At 41.1% G+C, this 9,544-nt stretch overlaps 1 long non-coding RNA gene across 1 annotated transcript; it reads left to right on the forward strand.

Moving 5' to 3' along the window:
- Positions 1–4,514: 4,514 nt before the first annotated feature.
- Positions 4,515–6,940, forward strand: LOC141954773 (uncharacterized). The gene is made up of 3 exons (XR_012632246.1): positions 4,515–4,662; positions 6,099–6,193; positions 6,792–6,940. It is a non-coding gene; the product is annotated as an uncharacterized LOC141954773 (long non-coding RNA).
- The last annotated feature ends 2,604 nt before the right edge of the window (positions 6,941–9,544 follow it).

The raw sequence follows: 9,544 nt of genomic DNA on the forward strand, positions 1-9,544 counted from the left end.
TAATAGAAAAATCAACATTGTAAAAAAAATCAACCATCACAAAGCTGTTGGTGCTGAAAAATAACATAAGAAAGACTAAGACCATTGGATCTTGTCCTTCAGCATCCTGATGTATATATTCCCTGATGTTGACCAGATGCAGGAATATAAGGAGAGGACAGTCAAGTGCTATTTCCCCATAACAGCCTCCCAGTCTCTAGTGACTTGTTGATCATAGACTGTCTGAGCAGAGGCCTCCTGTGCATCTTTGGTGGATTTTGTTTCTTCTTAATTTGTCCTGTTTTCCTAGGCTGTGCACTAAAGATGATAAAAAGGACATTCAACTGTGTAGAAGCTGAAGATTTCATATGATGGAAGGTGTCTGAAGTAAAATTGAAATTTGAAAAGTTTTTTCCCAAGTTTTTCTCTCTCTTCAATACAGGTCATTTGCTTGCTTAGGGAACACGACAATTCCCTCTCAAAGCAAAGGGCTTAACTGGCACAAAGGCATCATACTGATTGTTCTGAGTGTTTAGGTTAACTTAGAGCAGAGGCACAGTTTGCCCTTCTCCCGAGAAAGTGGATTTCAGGGTAAAGTGGCGTGGAAGGTTAGCCTTTTATGCTTATTAAACGTCCCCCAGACTTCCAGGTCTGACATGAAATCCCATTAAGAGGCACCTTACACACAGCAAACCAGGAAAACAACATCCCTGCTCCCTTCTGCAAAGAGGTGTCCTTGAGGAAGGTCATGGGAGACACTTGTTAAAAGCTGTGAGATTTGTGCTCAAACAGCACCAAGCGCAGGCTGCTCCTGCAGCCAGGCAAAGCTGCACTCTTTCTGCTCTTCCCAGCGGTCTATCAGTTCCCAGTGGTGAGGAACATTTTGTTGTCACCATGAATAAACACCGAGGATGTATTCTTTTTTAAACAGCAAAGTCTGTCTGTCTCAAGTGCAAGAGATCAAACCAAGCTTCTTCAGCTCGTGACTGGATACAGGCTGATAAGCATGAATAGTAAGGAGAAATATTCTAATTTGAAATAGATTTCTCCTTCCCTTTCCCCCGTAGCTTAGAGATATATTTAAAAACAATAAAACTTTTTTTTGTTGCTTTTAATTACATTGATTCCCGAGGCTGGTACTGGAGGGCGGCCGTTCTGCTGAAAAATAATCCCACTTTGACAATGGAAACTTGAGAGACTGGTGGAACAGATTGCAAACCATTTCCATGCCTGGTTTAACTGCTTGACTGCCAGCCTGTGTAACTAATTTACAGGAGGTATTTACTTACATATACAGCTCTCTAGTTTCACATTGCTCTCGGGCTACAACTACATCAAAGGAAAAGTCCTGCGTACTGCTTTGCACAGCCACAGATGAGACACAGGGAGATAGTAAGCGACTGCAGAGACAAAGGTTTCTGCTCTCCTTATGAGAAAAAAAGAAGTGTGAAAAGATAGGAATTAGTTCAAAATAATAATAACAAAAAACCAAAACAAATCAGGAATCTGTAGCACTTTGTCTGAACAATTACTCACACATCCCTTTTGACTGAGGGAGCTGGGGGAACGGGAATGTCAGTTCTAAACAGCAAGTGTTTTGAATTTCATGAAAATCTTTTGAATTTAGGCTCATCACACTGAACATTGGCCAGGTAGAAGATAGGCAGCTGATCTAACCTAGACATTAATCAACAGGTCACTGAAGGTTGAGAAGGTTGTCCACAAGGCAAATGATTTGCTTAGTGCTGACACTCTGCTCCAGAAGTGACTTGTGGGGGTTTAGTTGCCCAAACGCATTGTATAAATTATTTCTGAACTGCTAAAGTGAACAGAGATGAAACTTTCCATAAGTACCTTTGTCAACCTTGTGCACCTGTGTAGGGAGAGTGAATTTGTCAGTAAAAGCCTAGCCTACACCTGGAGGAGCGCCAAGCTTTATCTTCACCGTTGGGCTGTAAAAATTGTGTCTGCCCACCGAATTGAGTGTGAGAGATGAGCAACATGTCTACATGGTGGTGAAGCAGTGATTATGGCTGTGGTGGATACATCAGGAAACTGGTATTCACTGTATTGCTGTGTGACATATGCCACACTTCAAAACACATTACACTATAATAGTAACCTGATCAAGACAACAGTGAAATGTATTCTATGAAATTATTGGTTTTGAGGAGGAAAATAAAGATCCTCATTGTGATCTCTCAGATCTTCCCCTCTCACACAGTGCTTATCTTCACCCTTCTCTTCTCCCAGCATGGACGCTGAAGGTGAAGTCAGAGAAGATAAGAAAATCAGACTACTGTGCTATGTGAATGATGTGCTGTTAATGATGATTTAGTTTGGTTTTCCAATAAAATAAACTATTTCCCCTCTATTCCACTTTCGTCATCACCACAACACCTCATAGGACCTTTATCAAGTTGATGGGCACCTCTAGCAAAATGTTGGTCTCTGAGCAGACATCACTGAAACACAAGATAATGGTTTTCCTGGGGGGGAGAAAAGTAAAATCTTAACTCTGTAGGCTCTTGAGGGTTTTCTCAACTTGCTTCAAACTTTCCAGCACATAAAATGTGAGCACATGACGTAGGCAGAACAATTATTTCTAGTGTGAAATTACTCAGAGAAACAGGGTGGAAATTAGCAGAGCAATGCACAAGTGTGTAGAGCAAAGCATGTGTCAAGAGCAATTTCTACCTTTTGATATCAGCCCCCAAACAATCCTTTCATTAGCTGTAAACACCCTCCAGCTTCAAAAATTCTAAATCTGCATTTATGCTTTTCATCCTGCCTTGTAACCCAGAACTAGGTTACAAAATATAAATGTAGCATGTCCCTTTGTTGAGGTCTTCCCCAGTGCAAAGGCACTTTGTGGGCGATTTTCTTTCTTACTTTCTTTACCTAGCCATTTCTTTTTTCTTCAATAACTTCCTTAGTATTCACAGCTTTTACAGGGCTGTTACTGGCTTTTAAAAAAACCTGTGTCATGCGAACATGCCACTGTAGATGTTGTATGAAACTGTCTTTAACTCATAAGCAGTTTCCAGAAACTGAACATATTATAAAAGCAGGACCAATGTCAGGGCTGATTTAAGAGTGTGGAAAACTTTCTCTAAACTCTCCTGTATTCTGTCTATCATAGGATTTTTTATTTTTAAAAAGGATGCATGCATGTATGTATGGGTATATTTTAGATATGAATCAGTTAGATCTGGAAATTTAAATATGGTTCCTAACTGTTAAAGAAATTAGATATTAGAGGAATGAGTTTCAGCTTCTTTGCAAAGCAAAATACTTAAATACTATAAGATGGAACTTGAAGTGATTTAAAAGAGGATATGAGACACGTGACTTAGGTCTTGGTGACTTAGGTTGTCCCTTCAAGTTGCCAGTCTATCCAAAGAGGAAATGTCAGAAAACTGTGTCTGGATCCTATAGAAATGAGTTGAATAATGAACTTATATATATCCTTAGGAAAATCCAGAACGCCCTGAGCAATAAAAAAGATCATAAATTTCTACATTTTGTTACATCCCTGACTTCAGGATTCAGGTGGACTGCTTCAGTTCTCTTAGTTTGCACACACAAAGCCTCAGAAAGCTACTCCCTCAACTTCTTACTTTTGAAACTTGCAAGAAATTATAAATGAAGATGACAAAATCTCTTCCTTGAAGGATTATATATTTCTCGTTAAACTTTAACTTCATTTAAAATCCATCCTTGATCCTCTTAAAGTATTTGCGTAAGTGAATGAGGGCTGTAAAGCACGACTGAAGCTTTCCTCCTTGGGGAAGCAGCTTGACCAATTTACATATTTATTAAATATTTTATATTTTACCAGATTGTATGCACTTCAAAATGTCACATTGTATTTTCAGTCTGAGCACTGCATAACAGTAATGGCTATTTCCAGTCCTAGGAGAAAAAAAATCAAAATCTTTATCTCCTGATTTGACCACTTCTTAAGAATTTGAGGTTTTTCTTGCTATGTTTTAATATGTTTTGCAAAATTTTAGCTTTTAGTGTTATGAATTTGTGCTAGTCCTGTGCAAATGAATCTCTTGTGGAGTTACATGACTAGCCTCTCCTTTTTCCTCTGGAATGAGATTCAGCTTTCTAAGCATCCAAACTGAACTCCTGAACCTGTTTGATGGTAATTTTGACTTTAAAGAAAATAAACACAAAGCTGTTGCAAGCCAGAAATGCATATAAAGATGTGCTTTCCCTAGGGCTAGAAGGATCTATCAAAGCAATGTTGATATCTCTGGTGTAATTCCCCCCTCTCCCTTCTCCTTTACAGTTCAGCTGTGAGCATCTGGATCAGAGACTTTTTGCTTTGTTAATAATGTACAAGACTAGGATGTGCATGAGATATCATAACTAGGGCTTCCTATGAGCAGCCTGGAGTCTAGAGACAGAATGGAGTAAGTCCATTCAAGATGCACAACATGAGGGCATATACCCAGTTTTGCTGCTGGATTCCTGAGTGCTGCGGAACAAACTACTTTCCTCTGCATCTCCCCATTTCTAACACAACCAGCCTCCTTCACAGAGTGCTTTGAGGTGCAGCTGCTGAGAAGAGAATTAGAAAACAACTTTATTTAAAAGCCAGAAGGAGTTTCTGTGACTATCTTTCTGACCACCTCCATAACGCATGACTTCCTGGACTTAACGCTGATTCAAGTATGTTAATTTTGCCTGTAGCAAGATAAATTTATTCTAGACTGGATATTAGGAAGTATTTCTTTGCAGAAGGGGTTGTTGGGTGTTGGAATGGGCTGCCCAGGGCAGGGGGGGAGTCCCCATCCCTGGAGGGGTTGAAGAGTCAGGTTGACCCAGCGCTGAGGGATCTGGTGGAGTTGAGAATGGTCAATGTGAGGTTCATGGTTGGACTGGAGGAGCTTCAAGGTCTTTTCCAATCTAGATGATTCTGTGATTCTGTGATACACTCTTTAGGGGAAAAAATCCCAATCAAACAAAAACCCAAGCCACAACATACCAATAAACAGATTTAGAGATGAAGATATCTAACAGTGAGAGCATTTGGTATGTTGTTCCAGTGGCCAATTACTTTAAGGTCATATTGGCCTTTTCTACATTTTCAGTCACTGGATCCTGTTGTATTATCCTTTTTGAAAAAGACAGTATTACTATTATAACTTTTGACCCCATCTGAATTTTTGCATGGCCCTGTTATGCCATTCCTTGAGCTTGTCTTGACAAAATAAAGATATAAATCTCTTCATTGAATTCTATTTTGTTTCAAAGGCAGAATCATAGAATATTTTAGGTTGCTTCAACTGGGCAATAGTCTTGAAGCATAAATATTAGTAAATGGAAAAGATTTTCCAGTTGTAGCCACAATAAGTAAAAGTTCATAGATTATAGACCTTTTCTAACCACAAAAACACCCCTTCGAGCACTCAAGGAACCCTTTGCCCTTTTAGCTATCACACTTGTGTTTGTTTGAAGAGGGGGTAGAAACTCTGAATGTGTTGTAGCTGTTTGGTGACATAATCCGTGGTCTGAAATATCCATCTTTGAAGGAAAAGTCAGGCAAGGGTTAGACCCTGTTACTATTTCCTCAGCCTGGCTGAGGTAGGGACAAATCTTTTTCAGAGTCACATCTTCCCTAGGGAGAGTCTACATTATTCATCCTTTCCTCTTCATGGGTCCTCTGACAGCCTTATCAGTAAGGATTTCTTCCAGGTCACTGCACAATGAGCACAAAAGACAGTCTTTAAGACTCCACTAGAAGCATACCGTGCTAAAAATAGTTTTACAATATAATTGCAATATACGAACTATCTGTTGACCAACAATTGCTCCATCTGATCTGTGCCATGTTGCCTTCTGAATTTCCCACTTTATTATTCAAATGTTACAATGAAATGTCTTATAGGAGTCAGGTGTGAGAAGTGAAAAAAATCCTATGGGGTGAGACCAGTGGTCCGTTTAGCCCAGGATTCTGTCTTTAATAGAGGCTGTGGCAGATGCTATTTAAACACATATTGTAGATTAAGTTCTATTATTTTTCTCACATTATAAACTCACATTAAATTGATGGTATTTATTTTCCATAGATTTATAATCTTGTTATTATCTGTCTTTAAATACAGATGTTGCATGATTTTGACTGGAGCTGACACAGGTCTTTTAATATGAGAGTTAGTCAGGTGTGGATCTACACTCACAGCTTCTTTCAGTGATAAAGGTAAATTATATGCTAACTGAGCAGAATCAGACACTCTCTCACAATGTCAGAGCAAGTAAAAGGAAAGAGTATTTCAGATGTTCCTTTCCACCACCCCTTAATTTCCTTCAAGTTGATATGATATGTTGCTCTTAGGAGATGGCAAAGGACAGGACAAAAATTTAGACCCCCTTGAGGGCATGAAAAAGCCTAAGCTATTTTTGTAAAAAGAAGCTATGCAGGAACTCTAAGGACCTTCTGAGTAGTTACGGATACTTTGCTTTCTAAATGCTATCTATGCTTTCAAGTCAATATACGGAGGATCACAGGCAAAAGGGGATATTGGCAAAGATCACCTCCCAGGCAGCACCACTGTGGAAAGGCTTAGAGGAAAGCTGCTGCCTTCCAGTTCAGAGGAGAGACTGTTGCCTTTACAAGGTTAAATTACCATGTAATTGTGTCCTGCACCCACCAAATACATCAAGAAGTACTACCTTTTGGGTGTGTTTTTGTTTGTTGTGTGTTTTGGTTTTTTTTTTTTTTTTGTCTGTGGCAGTTCCGACAGTATCCATCTTTGAGAAAAATCAGCTTTTTGCTGAGTAATCCTTCATTGCTTTAGTGCTGACAAAAGCATGGGCAGAAAGTGGATAAATGGAAACTATCAATATATGGACTCCCCTCTCTGACATATGGAACAGCCTCAGTCTGTGAGCTCAGGACCAGGAACCACTGCCAGAAGCACTGCTGAAGTGAATGGAGTTTCCCCCAGTGCCATGTAAGAGATGCTTTGCTTTTGCATTTTATATCTTACTGTTAACAGAGGAGGTGGAATGATCAATTTTCTTTAATTGCTGAGCACGCAAGAAGCACAGTGTCTCTTAATTAGCTGGATAATAGATGTGGGTAAGAATTCACCTTTGCCGCTGTACATAGCATCTGAGTTGTGATCCTTTCAGGTGTTACTATTGACACACAGTCCAGAGAAGAAGGTGGGAATTTGGCTCTGATGGATGTTTTTATGGTTCTCCATATAGGAGTCTCAGTGCCTCCTACTCACAAGGCCCTCATAAGGTAGGACCTACCAACACTTCCTTGTGGAGCTTTAATCATCTGTCTGAAAATCAGCATTTAGTTTGAGTCACGTTGGGGTGTTTGAGACATCTCTGCAGGGCTGGCAGGTAGGGCAGAGGATATAAAGGAGAAAAATCTTTCTGGAGCACCAGTGGAAGGTGAATTAGGAAATATAATCTTGAGCACTTCCAGTGGCTCCAGAGAGCTGTGTCTATGTTTGTAAATCATGTCCAGAAGGGACTAAAATCTGCACGGAAGTAATTTTGTGCCATATTGTACACCTATGGTAGGATTCATTTCAAAATGAGGGTACTAGAAGTTTGTTCTTTCCACCAGCTTCTTTAAAGTAACTAAAAGGTCTTGTGCACTTGACCCAGAACTTGCTGTTGGCATCCACAGGTACATCAACGGGTCCTGAGGGAACAGGCAGATGAAGTGGCTATGCCACTATCTATCATGTTTGAGAAGTTGTAGTAGTCTGGCGAAGTTCCCACTGACTGGAAAAGGGGAAACATAACCCCAGTTTTTAAAAAGGGAAGAAAGCAAGACCCAGGGAGCTAAAGGCCAGTCAGTGTCACCTCTGTGCTTGTCAAGATCATGGAGTGAGTCCTCCTGGAAACTATGTTAAAACACATGGGAAATAAGGAGGTGATTGGTGACAGCCAACATGACTTTGCTAAGGGCAAATCATGCCTGACAAATTTGGTGTCCTTCTACAATGGGGTTACAGCCTTGGTGGATAAGGAAAGAGTGACTGATGTCATCTACCTCGAGTTCTGCAAAGCATATGACACTGTCCTGCATGACATCCTTGTCTCTAAATTGAAGAAACATGGATTTGAGGGATGGACCACTCAGTGAATAAGGAATTGTCTGGATGGTCGCAAGCAAAGAGTTGCTGTCAATGGCTCGATGTCCAAGTGGAGAGCAGTAATGAATGATGCTCCTCAGGGGTCGGTATTGGGACTGGCACTATTTAGCATCTTTGCTGGCTGTAGGGACAGTGGGATCGAGTGCACCCTCAGCAAGTTTGCTGATGACACCAAGCTGTGTGGTGCTGTTGACATGTTGGAGGGAAGGGATGTGCCATCCAGAGGGACCTGGACAGGCTTGGGAGGTGGGTTCGTGCAAACATCATGAAGTTCAGCAAGGCCAAATGCAAGGTCCTGCACATGGGTCAGGGCAATCCCAAGCACAAATACAGGCTGGGCTATGGGTAGAATCATAGAATCATCTAGGTTGGAAAAGACCTTGAAAGTCATCCAGTCCAACCATTAACCTAACATGGACTGTTCTCAACCACATCATATCCCTAAGTGCTATGTCAACCTGACTCTTAAACACGTCAGAGTAAATTGGGAGCAGCCCTGTGGAGAAGGACTTTGGGGTGTTGGTTGACCACAAGCTCAACATAAGCCAGCAATATGCCCTTGCAGCCCAGAAAGCCAACCATATCCCGGGCTGCATCAAAAGAAGTGTGGCCAGCAGGTCAAGAGAGGTGATTCTCCCGCTCTACTCCACTCTTGTGAGACTCCACCCAGAGTACTGTGTCCAGCTCTGGGACCCCCAACATAAGAAGGACATGGACCTGCTCGAACAGGTTCAGAGAAGGTCACGAAGATCATCAGGGGGCTTGAGCACTTCCCTTGTGAGGACAGGCTGGGAGAGTTGGGGTTGTTCATCCTGGAGAAGAAAAAGTTCCAGGGAGACTTTATCATATCCTTCTAGTACTTAAAAGAGGCCTACAAGAAAGCTGAAGAGTTACTTTTTACAAGGGCATGTAGTGATAGGACAAGGGATAGCAGTTTTAAACTGACAGGGGGTAGATTTAGGTTAGATATAGGGAAGAAATTAGTCACTGTGAAGGTTGCCCAGAGAAGCTGTGGCTGCCCCCTCCCTGGGAGGGTTCAAGGCCAGGTTGGGTGGGGCTTTGAGCAACCTGGTCTAGTGGAAGGTGTCCCTGCCCGCAGGGGGATTGGAACCAGATATCCTTAAGATCCCTTTCAACCACACCATTTTATGATAAGCAAAAGAAACCTGTGAATATTAGAGAGAAAAGCCTTCTTGCCTTCATAGCATCTGTCATGTTACACAGGGTTGTATTGAGATGCCCTCAAGCCTGTCTTCATAAGCAAAACTGCTCACCAGATAAACACTTTTGCCTGCTTCATTTTCCCTTCTTTCAGACAATAATATAGAGCTCAACAAAATGAGACTGGGAAGTTTATCCTGTTACAGCTAAATTTGGGGCAATTGTTTTTCTAGGACTCCATTTAAAATAATCAGAATATTCTTGAGAAA

Source organism: Strix uralensis, chromosome 1 (genome assembly GCF_047716275.1).
Source record: "Strix uralensis isolate ZFMK-TIS-50842 chromosome 1, bStrUra1, whole genome shotgun sequence".
Classification (NCBI taxonomy): Eukaryota; Metazoa; Chordata; class Aves; order Strigiformes; family Strigidae; genus Strix; species Strix uralensis.